This window comes from Mastomys coucha, unplaced genomic scaffold (assembly GCF_008632895.1).
Source record: "Mastomys coucha isolate ucsf_1 unplaced genomic scaffold, UCSF_Mcou_1 pScaffold22, whole genome shotgun sequence".
NCBI classification, from domain to species: Eukaryota; Metazoa; Chordata; class Mammalia; order Rodentia; family Muridae; genus Mastomys; species Mastomys coucha.
The window spans coordinates 115,551,210-115,566,284 of NW_022196905.1; the positions used below are offsets into that span (position 1 = coordinate 115,551,210).

The following is a 15,075-nucleotide window of genomic DNA, read 5'->3' on the forward strand; positions in this document are numbered from 1 at the left end:
CTATGTGTCACCTGGTGTATCTATACCCTATGTGTCACCTGGTGTATCTATACCCTATGTGTCACCCACCAGCCATCTGCCTGGTCATTTGCCTGGTAGCCGTCTCCGTTTTCTTTTTGTTTTTTTTCTTTTTCTTTTTTTGGTTTTTTGAAACAGTTTCTCTGTATAGCCCTAGCTATCTTGAAACTCACTCTGTAGACCAGGCTGGCCTCAAACTCAGAAATTGGCCTGCCTCTGCCTCCCAAGTGCTGGGATTAAAGGCATGCGCCACCATCGCCCGGCTCCATCTCGGTTAACTGACTGCCACAGAAAGGCAGAGCTGTATTCACAGAACCTTGAAACCCTAGCTCAGCCATGAATTTCTCCTATCCACCACCCAAGCACCCATCCATCTCACGGTATCTGACATCAAGTGAGAATACAGCAATGAGGTATTCTGAGAGACAGGGAACACAGTTGGAAAACTCTGAGCATGTGCCTGTAGACACGTGCACTGACCTCAGGATATGCATCATAAAAATGATGCCGCTGCCCACATCATTTTTGAGACAGAGTCTCTCATAGAACCTGTAGCTTGCCGACTCAGCTAGACAACCGCCTGGATAGCAAGCCCCACAGACCCTTCTGCCTCTATCGGCCTAGACCCATGACCTGTTAAAGATTAAAGGATAAAAATATGCCATAGGTGACTTTAGTAACTTGCCTTATCCAAAGGTTTTTTAATGTGTGGGACTCTCATGGGCCCCTCATGCTTGTAACTGTTTTACTGGCTGGACCATCTCTACAGCCTGCTGTCACAGCTTTATGGTACGTTCTTACAATCACCTGGCTTTATTGTTGGCTCATATTTTATCATGTCTGAATTGTAAAAATTACATTTCACCCCTGGTTTGTATACGTAGGAAACAGCACAGCTCATATGGGGTTAATAAATACTACCTGAGGATTCAGACAGTGTCCTGAACCATGGTCCCTTTGGATAAGGCAAGTTACAAAAGTCACCTATGGCACATTTTTATCCTTTAATCTTTAACAGGCTATATATCTAATTATGTGCATAAGTGCACTCCAATGTGTGAGGTTTTGTGCATGGGTGTGCAGGTGCCACAGAGGCCAGAGGAATCAATTCCTCAGAGCTGGATTTACACCTATAAGTGATGTGAGCTGCCCGACGTAGGTGCTTGGAACTGAACTCTGGTCCTCTGCAATCACAACACAGGCTCTTAACTGCTGAGCCACGTCTCTGGCCCTGGCATTTGATGCTTAATAATGTCTGGGGTTTGCAGCAGTCTTGAAAAGAATTAGCTCCTGCAGAGCTGACTCATCCAGACAGACACAGCACAGACTCACTTCAGGAACTCAAGAGGCCAAGGCCTGTGAGGTGCCCACCCCAGAGAGACCCAGGAAGGGTAGTAATCTGATAATCCCCAATGTCCAAACTGAATAGGGGAGGTCTTCTACTGGAGATCTGTAGGCAGGAGGGCAAGCATTAGATGGTGCTTACCGGGCCTCGAATTTCTCCACTGGTGACTGGGTTAATACAATATGGGTTCTGCAGCCAAAGTAGCTCAGGTTCAAATGCTATGTTTACTACTTCCTAGCTGTGTAACTTTGGGCAAGTAACTTTACTTCTCTGAGCCTCCATTTTCTGATCTGTAAAATGGAAATTATTCCAGTGCCTACTGGATGGGGTAACTGTGGGGTTAAGTGTGCTGTTCTGGGTGAATGGCACAGAGCCCATGGCATACTGTCAGTTACGTTTCTTGGTATTCTTACTGGGTTTGCCGTGGAGTCAGATGAAGTGACTTGTACCAGTGTACGATGCACACAAGACTATTTCTACCGAAGCTTCCTGTCTCTGCTCCCCCGACTCCTTAGGGTTGAGTGAGGCCACAGGACTAAGTCTGAACTACAAGCTGAACACAGATGTGACATGTCCCTGCTAGGATGAGGCGTTTTATGCTTAGCATGAGACTCTGTAGAAGTTTCCAGACTCCTAGCGTGATGACTGCTTATCAGAGCTAGCAGCAGCTGCTCCATCACTGTGTGTCTCTACATGACTATGATGATTGGTTTCCATACATGAAGGACACACTGCGTGACATGAAACCACCAAAGCACATACAGGCCCTTCCCTCTCTGTGGCATGATACAGTCTGTATGGAAGGACAGATGGCTTGACTCACAGCCCTTACTGCTGTCCCCCTTCTCTCCTGAGAGCCATTTGAGAGTACCAGGAAATGAGGGCTTCTGGAAGGGTCACAAAAAAAAAAAAAAATCAGCCAAGTATTAAACCACACCAAAACCACACAAGCACATTTCAGCTATGTCAATCTCAGGCTAGCCTGGGGCCTGTGATGCTCCTGCCTCTGCCTAGTGTCAGGGTCACGTGAGCGTGCTGTCTCATCCGGTCCACTCCCTCTTGGATAGGCAGCTGAAGCTCTCTTTTAACCTTTGACCTCAGCTTTTCAAATATATTTGTTTGTCCTGCAAATACCTAAATTCATATTTACCGGGCGTTTTGCAGAGGCCAGGGGCTAAGTATCAAGCGTAACAGATATCTCGGCTCTCTCAGAACAATTAGGAGACCGCGGTCTGGGGCTAGCTTTCCAGGACGAAGCAGGCGGGACCACAGCAAGATGGAGTCTCTCCTGCCAGTACCACAGAATCAATCGGACACACTGTCAGATCCCACATGGACCACTGACCCCCAAAACAGGAGCTTCCTGTTGTTCCTAGTCAGGCTTGATAGGGAAGCTTGTCTGCCATGACTCTCACAGAAGAGTCAGTCCGTGTGACCTGACAAGGGCCAACCCACTGCATTCCCATCTCTCTGTTCCCTGTCACTGCCTCATGATAACAACTAGCTATCAGCATGATAACCAGCTATCCTCTCATGCCCTGTGGCCCGTGCCCCAAGGCGACACTGTTCTAGTTTGTGAACTAACACGTAATTTTTTTCTTCTTTTAAGAAATGTTTTGCCGGGCAGTGGTGGCACACACCTTTAATCCCAGCACTTGGGAGGCAGAGGCAGGCAGATTTCTGAGTTCGAGGCCAGCCTGGTCTACAGAGTGAGTTCCAGGACAGCCAGGGCTACACAGAGAAACCCTGTCTTGAAAAACCAAAAAGAAAAAAAGATAAAAAAAAAGAAATGCTTTAATGTGAGTTATTTATTTTTATTTACATGTACTGGTATGTTTTGCCTGCGTGTACTGTCTGTCTGAGGATGTCAGATCCCCTGAAGCTGGAGTTACAGACAGTTGTGAGCTGCTGTGTGGGTGCCAGGCCTTTCCACCCCCTGTGGTATAAGGTGTCATTTGATTCTAGAGTCACAAATAGATCCATCAGCAAAGACAATGAACTACCAGGCAAGGCGGAGAAGTGGGGTTCGCATCATAGAATTCTTCTGGCTAGCCCTGAAGCTGCAGGCCAGGGTCACAAGCCTCAGTTTGCTGATCTGTGATTTGGGGAGAACAACAGTCATTATTGCCTCTTCTTTTTCAGGCTCTTCTGTAACTAAGCGGGACTAAGTGGAGTAGGAAAGACCAGCTATAGTGGGAAGAGACTTAGTGAGGTCTTCTTCCCATGGCTTCCCAGGGAGCCCCACTCAAGTTTCTGCTTAGTCTGGGTTAACCTAGAGGACCACCCCCCCCATCTCCCTCAGGGCTCCTGCACAACACCCAGCTTCTCAATCTCCTTGTCTCTCTCTGAATTCCCATATTCTGCAGCCAATGCTGGCAGCCACGCCACCTGGCCACCTGAGGTCTCCTCAGGAAGTTCTTCCTTAAGTCTTCCTTACAGTCCTTGCCCAGGGGACTCCATTAACACCTGGCCTCTGTATTGACTTGAGATCAAAAGCACAATGAAATCTATCTAGCCCAGTCTTGTCCACAAACCAATTAGTTAGATGCCCTATGCTATGGTTCCTGGGGAGAAGGGGGGAGGGGGGTTGCAGTGGGGGCGGGGCGAGGCTCACTTTGTTGTCAGTGGGGGTGGGGTGAGGCACACCTTGCTGTCAGTGGAGGCGGGGCGGGGCACACCTTGCTGTCACTGCTCTTCACTACCTGCTAGCAGCATCTTACAGACTCAGCCTGATTTGATCAAGACCCCACTGCTGGTTCTCCGAATGCTCTAAGTGATGCTGGAAGATGGTACCTCTGTACCTCATCAAAGAAAACTCCATTATCATCACTGCCTGCAATCAGGACGGCTCCATGGATAAAGGTGCCCACTGCCAAACCTGACAGCTCAAGTTCAAACCCAGGACTCCCAAGGTGGAAGAAGAGAACCAACTCCTGCAGCTAGAATCTGACCTCCACACCCACCCTGAAGCACTCGCGCACACATAAATTACATGCATGCATGTACAAATGCACACACGCACATAATACATCCATGAATATAAAAACTACGATCACACTCATCTGCCTGTCGTATGAATAGGGATTCTCAAGGTACATTACACGACAGCCAGAGCAGAGTATGAAGCACAAGGCCAAGCAGAGGGCTGAAGAAGGACTCAGTTTCCCCATTTACAGACAGACACTACCGAGCATGTGGAAATGTGAATGAGAGCAGCCAGCAAGCCGTAGGTGTGTATGAAAGGATGGGACTTATCCTTCATTCATTCATTCACTCACTCACTCATTCCTAAATCTTCATGGGGAACTCCCTAGGTTCCAGTCCATGAACCAGACAGAGCCAGCCCCCCTGCCCTTCAAGAGCTCATGGTTCATAGGAAATGGCAACTGTGATGCACCAAAAAACTTCTGCCATGCTGATTAGTGCCGGGGGGGTGGGGGGGGGGAAAGAGAGGGCTCAGAGGGCAGAGCAGAAGACGCATGTGCAGTGTTGGGGCTGAGGAGGATGCATGTGCAGTCTTGGGGCCGAGGAGGCCTCTATGCTGGCACACAGACGGAATAAGGGAAGAGCTGGGGTGGGGGGCAGCGGGGGCGGGGTGTGGAGCAGTGCTGTCCACGATGGAAGACTATGTGCATCTCCGTCACAACTTCTGCTTTCTCCTAAGTCATCTACGTCCATGTGATCCCGATCAACCCCTGAGGGCCCATTTTGGTTGCTCAGTAGGAGAAGCGAAAAAGCCAATTTCTGAATTCACATGAAAATAAAGAGGACATGGACTATGGAGAGAAGTCTTGAACCACAAGAGCAGACCTGGAGGACCTGAACTCACGCCCTGTCCTCTGTGACGCTAAAGGGTGCTCCCAGGAAAGGAGCACAGGCTGCTCTGTAGGACGCAACAAACCACACACAGACGCTTACTTTTTCTTGGAATGGAGAAACAGAAGAACACACTGTTGAAGCTGGGTATCCAGGGGCTGCCTAGCGATGGTTCCGTGGCTAAGAGCACTGGCTGCTCTTCCAGAGGATTTGGACTCAATCCCCAGCACCCACAGGGCAGCTCACAACCATCTGTAACTCTGGTTCCAGGGGACCCAACACCTTTTCCACCCTCTACAGCCTCCAGGCACAAACATGCAAAGCAAAACACATTTTTTAAAAAATCTACAAAGATCCTTAAGCTAGAAGTCCATCTAAGAAATAATAAGAACTCTCAAACCCTCCCCTCACACCACAGACTCAGCTAACGAGACACACCATAAGCTCAGACAGGAAAGGGGAGAAGGGTTTGAGTACAAAGGGTTTGAGTACAACAGAACTGGGGGGAGTGTCAAAGGTCACAGTTTATGAAAATGAATTAGTAGGTTACAGCCTGTGAAGGTCCAACCCACTCCCATGTTGGAGTCTTGATCAGGCATTTCCCACCATGTACTGGGGAGAGCCAGAGTCCTAGTCAGAACTCCTCCCCGGCCATCCCCAGCCATCCCCAGCCATCCCCACCCAGCTAGAGCTCTCCACATTTGCCATACACTGCTTCACTGCCAGTCCCCTCCACCAGCTAGCCCATTATACCCCAGGGGTTTCTATTCCCCTCCATCCCTCTAAATGTGCCTCACACATCACCTCTTTGAGAGGTGACCCAAAGTGCCAAGCACTGCAGCTAGAATCAGAGTTGCTGAGCCCAGCCGTGTGAGCAACCGATGCTGCCCCAGGCCCCAGTGCCTAAGAGCACAGCACCAAGTGGCCTTAGGGCTGGAGAGAGAGAAGGAGCAATGACACTGACCTGAAATTGATTCCCAAGACCCACTTGACGGAGACAGAGAACTGCGTGCACACACGTGCACTTACGTTCTCTCTCATATACATGCATACACACAAATAAAATATAATAAAAATTAAAGTAGGGGCAGAAGGCTTAGCTCAGTGGTTCAGAACACCTACTGCTCTTGTAGAGTTCCTGAGGTCGGTTCCCAGCACCCATCCTGGGTAGCTCACAACCACTTGTAACTCTAAACCCAGGAGGCCTGACACTCTTCTGTGTCCCACCAGAGCTTGCATTTGTGCAAGCACACTTAATTTTTTAAAAATAAAAGAAGTCTTGAAAGTACATATTGAAAGGAACGAGGTGTCTTCAATCCGCAAAGATCACCACATGGAACAGAGGGGCGGGGGTTATTACGCAGCCGAAATCCACACACTTCCTCCACATGATTTCTTTTAACCTACAGAGGTGGTAAGATGCCTCTTGGGGACCCAGAAGAGAAGAGAGGACAGACCACATGTGCTCCTGAGCATCCTGGGGGCCTTTAGATCCCACCTCCACGTGCAAGAATCTATTCCTCTTCCCACACAGATTCCAGAGGCGTCTGGACGTGTCACCTTCCAGAGCTCTCTCAGGCTCTGGTTTTCCAAGGCAGAAATAAAAAGTGGGTTCTGGGCCACAGCTGCTGCAGCCAGCGCTGATCTCTGTTCAGTCGTGGCCTCCCACCATCTGTGCCAGCCTGGGCTCCTTTGCAATCTGAGGCACATCCCCTTCCGCCTTTATCACCAGACAGAGCAGAGACAGCACCGTCCCAGGCACCCTCAGCCTCCCTGAGCCATTAACCACACCTGCTCACCGAGTCCTCTCCAGGGGGAGAACCTCACCACTGCCGCTGACCTTGGCTGCCCCCACCCAAGCCCATAGCAACTGCTGCACTTACCTTGCGGATGGACAGTCCCTCAGGTTTTTTGGGTTGTTTTGATACATGCAGCCCAGACTGGCTTCAAATGCTCTATGTAGTCAAGGATGACCTTGAACTTCAGATTTCCTGAAAAATTCTGGAGTGGCAGAGTGCTGAGATATTAGGTATGTACTACTAGCATGACTGGTTGCGTAGAGCTGGGGCTCGAACCCATGATCTTACGCTTGCTAGACAAGCCCTCCACCAAGTGAGCCACACCTCCCGTCCTGGTATTTGGTTCGTCTTAAGCCATCTTTGGAAAGCGAAGACCCAACAGGGACACCACAAGGCATGGCTGGAACTCTAAGAAATGGAGTAAGGGGAACGCTGGAGCCTGCCTTCTGTCAGAGAATTCAGCAGGTGGAAGGTTCCCTTTATCTCAAAGCTGGTTTCCCATCAGGGAAATGGGTATGACACAGGGTTGCCTCTGCCAGGCCCAGCCAGGTGATCCCGCGGAGGTTCTTTGTGACTAGGCAGAGCCTTAGGACACAAGATGTACTCTGCCTGGCATGGCATCCACCAGCTTCTGCATGGCCTGTACTCTGCCTGGCATGGCATCCACCAGCTTCTGCATGGCCTGGGAACCTGTGAGGACACCTCTCCATCTCACTGTGCCCTGGCGATCAGAACCTGCATAAGGCTATCCCAGTGCTGGGCAGCACAGGAGTGAAGTAAAGTTTAGATGTGCAGTGGGGCAGGGCAGCTCCAGAATAGAGCCAGCAGGAAACTGAGGTGCCTCAAGCCACCAAGGCCCCAGACAATGTACCCTAATCCAGCTGCCAACCAAGGTCAATGGATGGCCCAGCAGTGATATCCCAGTAAGGTTCATAAAATCTCAAACCACTAGGTCCTTGGGGCTTCCAGACCCCAGCACCTGCATCACCTGGGAACTTTCTAGAGAGGCACTCTTAAGACATTCAGGCCTACCCTACTCCTGGGTGCTGGGAGTTCCCACAAGGTCCCAGCTGAGAATCCCCCTGCATCGAAGCCTCGGGTGCCATCAACCTTGGTTTTTGAGAGAGAATCTCTCACTCACCTGGAACTCACCAAGTAGGATGGGCTGGCCAGAAGCCCCCAGAGGTCTATCCACTGTCTCTATGTCCCCAGCGCTGGCACTGAGTGCGTGTACTCCACCCCCAGCCTTTTATAGAGGTTCGAGGGTTCAAGCTCTGGTCTCCACACTTTGAAGGCAGCTGCTCTACCCACCAAGCTATCTCCGCAGCCATGTTTGATGGACTCCAACTAGACCAAGTTTTGGAGATGAGAGACGCACAGCTTAGCTTCCTAATGAGCAACAGGACAAAGCCCAGGGGAGCTCAAAGACATTATGTGGGTCATGTCACTTTCCATACTCCCTCCTCTTTTCCCCAAATCCTGGAAAAGGGATTTTTAGTAACGAGGAATCTTGGGCTCCGTCACTAGGTCTTCTGACCACATGGGTCCCCGCCACACCACATGCCCTCCCACAAAGCTCCTCGGCCATCCCAATAAACAGGGCAAGGATTTCACGCACTAGATCCCACCCAGCCCCGATTGTCATTTCAGGATTTGCACTATTTTAATGAATGCCAAAACTGTTTTCTCAGTTGATAGACTCTGACAGGACCAACAATCGCAGATTAGAGAGAAACTTCTTGCTTTTCAGCAAAGGTTAATAAATAGTGACAGCATTAAGTCTAGTCTGATTAACTATGCTGAGAGATATTATTGCCGTTTGCAACGCAAAATCATTATTGGATTAAGCACAGCATATAAAAATGAAATGTGAGTTTTAATCTCACACAGGGAGCGCAGACTGCTCGTGTGGAGGCGGGGTGGCACGTAGAGGCCCGTATTAATTTTTAAGTCGCTCCAGTGAAGGGATATTACATGTCATTTTTTCTGGTCTGGGTTTGGCCAGGGGAGAAGAGGCCCCTTAGATGTGGAAAGGCAGAAAGAGTGAGCAGCCCCTTGGGCTGAACTGTATGAGAAAGGGATCTGTAGTCAGAGTCACACATGTCTACGGGACCACAGGTAAGGTCTGTCTCTGAGGGCACTTGGAGCTCCCAGATCTTCCCTGGGGAAAAAGGCCAAGTCAGAATCAGGAGGGGGAGCTGGGAGATGCATCAGCATATCCTGAGGGAAGCTAACAGAGGTGGGGGAGGGAGGACCATAGCTGGACCTGGTGGAACACCAACCTGGACCAGAGTAAAGAAAGAGAGCCAAGTGCTGAACTCCCATCTGCTTCAACCCAACCCTGGCCTGATGTCCACTGTGACTGGAGAGCTGCTACAGAGGTGAACCCATGGAGCCTGGAACGGTGTGTCCTTCCAGAAATCAAGGAAGGTCCCATGGCCACCTGTGAGCCCAGAGGGTCCAGGAGCCAAGAAGCAAAGACCCCAAGGCAAGATGCCGGAGACAACCGGAGCAGGGGTGCAGACAGTAACAGTGGAAGTGGTCGCTCCCACTCCACCCCCCACACACTCCCATATGAGGGTTGATGGTGACATTTTCAAACATTTCTCTGGAACTCTTTAGAGGATGTCACTCTGAGGAAGACTGGCAGTGAAGGGGAGGAGGGAGGTCTGTCCCTCCCATCATTTCTGAGGGAGCTAATGGGCACACAAGGCAGTTTTCTCCATTGAGAGAAGTGCCAGCCAGGAACAAGAGGCTGTGCCCACAAATGAGTTTGCAGACTCAGGAACTAAAGCCAGAGGGTAGGGACCTCAACAATTAGAAGCTCAATGTAACAGCTAAAACCACTGATCACACTCCCAGTGCCAGGAGGGGGATAGCCAGATCTGGTGCCACACCATGCAGCCACTGCCAGGGTTTTTGCCATAAGCATCAAGTCAAACAGGCACGTGCCCAGGCCTCTGGACAGGGGCTCACAGGAGACCCTAGGGGTAGAAGAGAATGTTAAGTGGCTTGAAGGGTCCCGCTCAGTCACCTCTAGTAGAGGGAGCACCTGTGGGATGAAGGGGCTGGAGAGAAAAGAGGGAACAGAAAGCTGGGTATGGTGTCTCATACCTGTCATCTCAGTGTCTCAGCTCAGTCACCTAGGACACAGAGAGTCTGAATCCACCCTGGGCTACATGAGATCCTGTCTCAACATTTAAAAGGAGGAGGGGGTAGGAGACACAGAGGGCAAAAAGGGAGGAGATGGCTCAGCCATACAAGCATGGGGACCCTGGTTTTAATCCCCAACATCCATGGTCAAAAACCACACTTTTGTAGCTCCAGCACTGGTGAAGTAGAGGAGGGCAGATCAATGGGACTTGTGGGCCAGCCTTGGCTACCTGGGAAACTCCAAGCTGATGAAAGACCCTGAGTCTAAAAACCAAGGTGGACACTACTTGAAGAATGACATTCCTGGCCTTCACAAGTCTGTGGGACTTAAAGACACATACAGGCATAGTGGGGAAGGGACAGGGACAGAAAGGGTAGGTCTGGCTGGGGGCAGGAAGCCTCAAGTATGTGAAACGTGAATACATAATTGTGAAGAGAAGCCACCGGAGGGGAAGAGAGAGCACATCAGCTCATCAGTGTAAAAGGGATGTTCGAGTCAGAAAATTACCAGTTGGCACACCCCACGACAGTTACTGTATGAGGCAAGGGGCATCTTGGATGCTAAAATTAGTGGGGCCAAATAAATAAATAAATAGCAGCAGGGCAAGTCGCCAAACATTTCCCCCAGTAGAGACTTATTGATCCCTCACAGAGAAGGGGGAACCCTTTAGGGGAGAAGCCAGTTGACATCAGGACAGTATCAGTCACATTGGGGACTATTGTGGTGCCTTCCGATGGGGTGCCCTGTGGACGAAGACACAGCCTCCCTCCTCCAACATGGCTGCTCAAAATGCACAACCTGCAGGCAGGCGTTAGTGGACAGGCAGCCTGTAGAGCAGAAAGGTCGGGCCAAATCCCAAGTGCTGGGTTTGGAAGGAACAAGACTGAAGAACTTGTGCTGCTTTAAAGGGGACTGGGACTGGGGCTGGGAGGTGGCCCTGTTGAGGAGCCAGCCGCCATGTAAAGCAAGTGCAATGGTGATGCACACCTGGGAGGATGAAGGAAGAGTACAAGCCCATGGCCACCCTTGGCTCCATAGCAAGCCTGGGACTAGCCTGGGCTATATCAGAACCTATCTTTAAAAAAATCATGGCTGGCAGTGATAGCACATGCCTTTAATCCCAGCACTTGGGAGGCAGAGGCAGGCGGATTTCTGAGTTCAAGGCCAGCCTGGTCTACAGAGTGAGTTCTAGGACAGCCAGGGCTACACAGAGAAACCCTGTCTCAAACAAACAAACAAACAAAAAATCATGATGGTGACTAAATGGAGCCAAAATGGGCCCTGCACTAGGGCCACTCTAGTCAGCAGAGCCCAGCTTTAGGTTGAACTGGTAGGGAATGGTGCTTGATGTGGGGCATCCTGGTGGCTCTTCTCAGCCCTTGTCGGTTCATTTGAATTGATGAGTGATGGGTATTGATTTATCTCCTCTTTTCGAGGGCTGAGGGCGTGGTGACTCAGCAAAGATGATGGTTTGAAATTTGGGACTGGGCTAGGAGGGGAGCAGGAAGCTCCCCCTCCCCCGCTGGCTAGAGCTGTGCAGGAGAGAGGCGGCTTCCTCAATGTCTCCTCTCACAGGGAGGGAGAGCTCTGGACCAACAGAAGCCCCCCCCCCCCTTGTCTCCTCCCCCCACCCCCCAACATGACTGTATGCCAATGGCTTCCCTTCCCTGTGGCTCAGTTTCACAGGCATGGCGGGGCGAGTGAGTCCTCATGCCTGTGGAGTGTGCTGTGGACAGAGAGACCAATCTCCTGGTAGATGACAGGCATTCTGACTGTAGCCGTGACTCATCCCAAGAGCTTGGTGTCTGTGGTGCTAGGATGGGGTGGAGGCCTCTCCCATACTAGGCAAGAGGTTTGCCACTGAGCTTCACCCTGCAACCCCAGTGAGGAGGTTTAGCTGCTAAGAGATTGGTAATACAGTTTATGGGACACCAAAGGAGAGGGCTTGAGTCTTGGGCAATCCTAGAGGGCTTCCTGGAGGAGACCTTTGAATGGCATCACTTCTGACAACATTTGACCAAAAGGGGTAGTACAGAAGACACGGTATTGTGTCAGGACTTCATGGGCAGATAGGGATTTGTATAAGTCTCAGGAGATACAGGAGAACAGCGGCTGTCCACCAGGGACAGGACAGAGGACAGCGATGGGGACAATGGGGATCAGGGAGAAGTAAGGAAGTGACCACATCAGGGAACTATGTTGAGTCAGCCACCCATGTGAGATGGTCAGTGGACAAGCTATGGTGACATCAGGCAGTAGCCGCATGCTCCACACAGTGCTGAGTGATAGCCTACCATGCCGTAGAAACCATAACCCTGACCCCATTTCATGGTCCCTCTGAATCTGGCCAAATGCCAGCCAGCCCACAGCTCTCTGTCCTGTCCCTGCTTGCAGGCCCCTCACTGGGCACAGGGTACAGCTTTCCAGTCTCTTCTGGAGCACTGGGGCACCCTGACGCTCCTCAGGGCTCCCAACTAATTGTCAGGGCACGGTCGTCCTTCCAAAGCTACAATGTTGTCCCCTGAGCTGGGCCTCAACCTGGATAAAGCGAGAAGCCTTCAGAGGGCCCCCAATATTCCAGAGGTGCTGGATAGAAAGAAGGGGGGACAGGGGCCAGAGTTGGGCCTCTTGGCACCTGAGCCCTCTGTGTGGACCTGAGGCTATTTAGAGATAGCAAGGAACCACTGGGCTGACCAGCCAAGGACAGATGCTGGTGGGGGAGAAAGGTCAAGATGGTACTTCCTATGCCAACCACCAGGTTAAATGGGTCAAGTGGGGCCAGTAAGATGTCTCAGCAGGCTAAGGTGCCTACCACTGAGGCTGGCAACCTGAGTTTGATCCCTAGGACCCACATGATGGAAGGAGAGAACTGACTGTTGCAGCTGTTCTCTGACCTCCACATATGTGCTATGACATGCACATACCTGTACAAACACACTGTATTATTATTATTATTGTTGTTGTTATTATTATTATTATTATTATTATTATTATGGTTTTTCAAGATAGGACTTCTCTGTGTAGCCTTGGCTGCCCTAGAATTTGTTCTGTAGACCAGGCTAGCCCTGAACTCAGAGATCCACTGCTCTCTCCCTCTTGAGTGCTGGGATTAAAGGTGTAGACAACCACACCCGGATTACGCACCCAATTTTTAAACAGGAAACAAAGAATGTAAGTAGCTAGAGGGGACCAGAGAGATGAAGCAGCTGGCTCAAGGTCATCCAGCAACTAGAAAAACCTGACTTCTATGGCGATCTGGAAGACAGGGCTGAGTGCTCTGGGGGGTGGGTATCCCTGGATCCCTTCCACACGTGCTGCAGGTCTGAGCACCCACCCAGGCCGTGCGCAGCGCTGCATCCCGGAGTCCTTCACAGTGGCTGAAAGGCAGTTAACTCTGGGCACAGTACGGTGCCAGGCTCTGGGGCACCACTACATACCCTTGCTTCCGAGGTCTGCCACCAACATTCACATGTCAGTCAGCTCTATGGAGAGCCCATGCCAGTTTGGGTGGCCACAGCCGCCACAAGCCTGAAGCTGGCCAGACCAGCGCTGAGTGAGTGCTGCCACGGCTTGCCTGCCAGATGCTCCTGCCCAGGGTGGCTTCAGCCAAGTTGGTACCTACTGTGCCAATTTACTTAAGAGATGAGGGCAGAGTAGCCCACCCACGGGGACATCACCCTGCAACCCAAAGCCATGTTACCCAACACAGGCAGAGAGAGCTTCAGAGAAGCAGCCTCCACACAGGGTTTAACAACGGAAGCGTGCAAGCGCTTGCAAGCTGGGGGATGTTTTAATCTTCATTCCAGTGTTCCAGAAATAACAACAATAGTGCATGCTCTGTAACCTTTTATATAAAATGAGAAGACACCCTCACAGCATCAGTGAGAAGCAGGAATGGTTAATAATGAGATTTGACAGGTAAGGAAACTGAGGCATGGATAGAATGGCCTGGCTAGGGTCACACATGGCTAGGACACACAACCTACACCACCTGTACTGATCAAGAAAGACTTTCTCAGTAATAAACGAGGAACAGTCACCACCCCTGATGATTTTCCAAGTCCATTTTTACAGTCACGCAGGAGGATTCAGAGAAGCCAACCAATACGCTCAAGGATGCACAGCATTTGAAGCCCTACTCTGGACATATACTCTACAAAGGTTAGGTCCACTGTGTATTTCGAGGTGCCTGACTTCCGGTTTTTGACACGTCCTATAGTAGGAGGACCCATGCTGAGGAAAGATTTCCCCAGCTAGGAGCAACTGGCTAGCCAGTAGGCTCCCTGAAGAGTAAAGGGGGCAAGCCGGTATCCCAAAGATCACAGAGCCATCTGATGTTGGAGACACCTTCTTTTAAGGAGCTAAGGAAGCCCAAGGACAGGCCAACATTTGTCATTCAGAGTCACAAAGCACACAATACCACAGACAGCAAGCATATCTAACCCTTCGCAGCAGGACCGAGTGGAGTAGCCCCAGCCCCAGCCTTGGAAGGGGATCTGGGGCCAGCTGGGGTGCAGCCTGCCTGCTCCCTTAGCCTGAACCATCTTTCCAGGGCCAGGCAGGTCCAAGGCAGCCCAGCTCACATGTGTCACACACGCTCACGTGTGTCCAAGCTATCACTCACACAGAACACTCACACACTGCACACCCACATGGCACACAGTCCACATACCCCATGCATGCACCCATGTTCTAATGCACTTATATGCACCCATGTACATGTACACAGGTATAGGCTCACACATATCCCATTCTCCCCCACAAACACCCAAAACCACAGGGACCCACAACCACGGACTCCTGTCTCCCCAAGACTGTACTGAGCATAGAGTGCAGACCGGCAATCAGCCACACCCATGGCCACCTTCTGAAGACAAGTACCCAGGAAGCCACAACTCCAAAACACACACACAGAGAGAGAGAGAGAGAGAAAGAGAGAGAGA

The 15,075-nt window shown here is 50.8% G+C and overlaps 1 protein-coding gene across 10 annotated transcripts in view; it reads right to left on the bottom strand.

The window, feature by feature from the left end:
- The window catches only part of Cux2 (cut like homeobox 2), a 188,404-nt gene that overhangs the window by 127,357 nt on the left and 45,972 nt on the right, over positions 1 to 15,075 (bottom strand). The gene's annotated exons all lie outside the window — the stretch shown is intronic.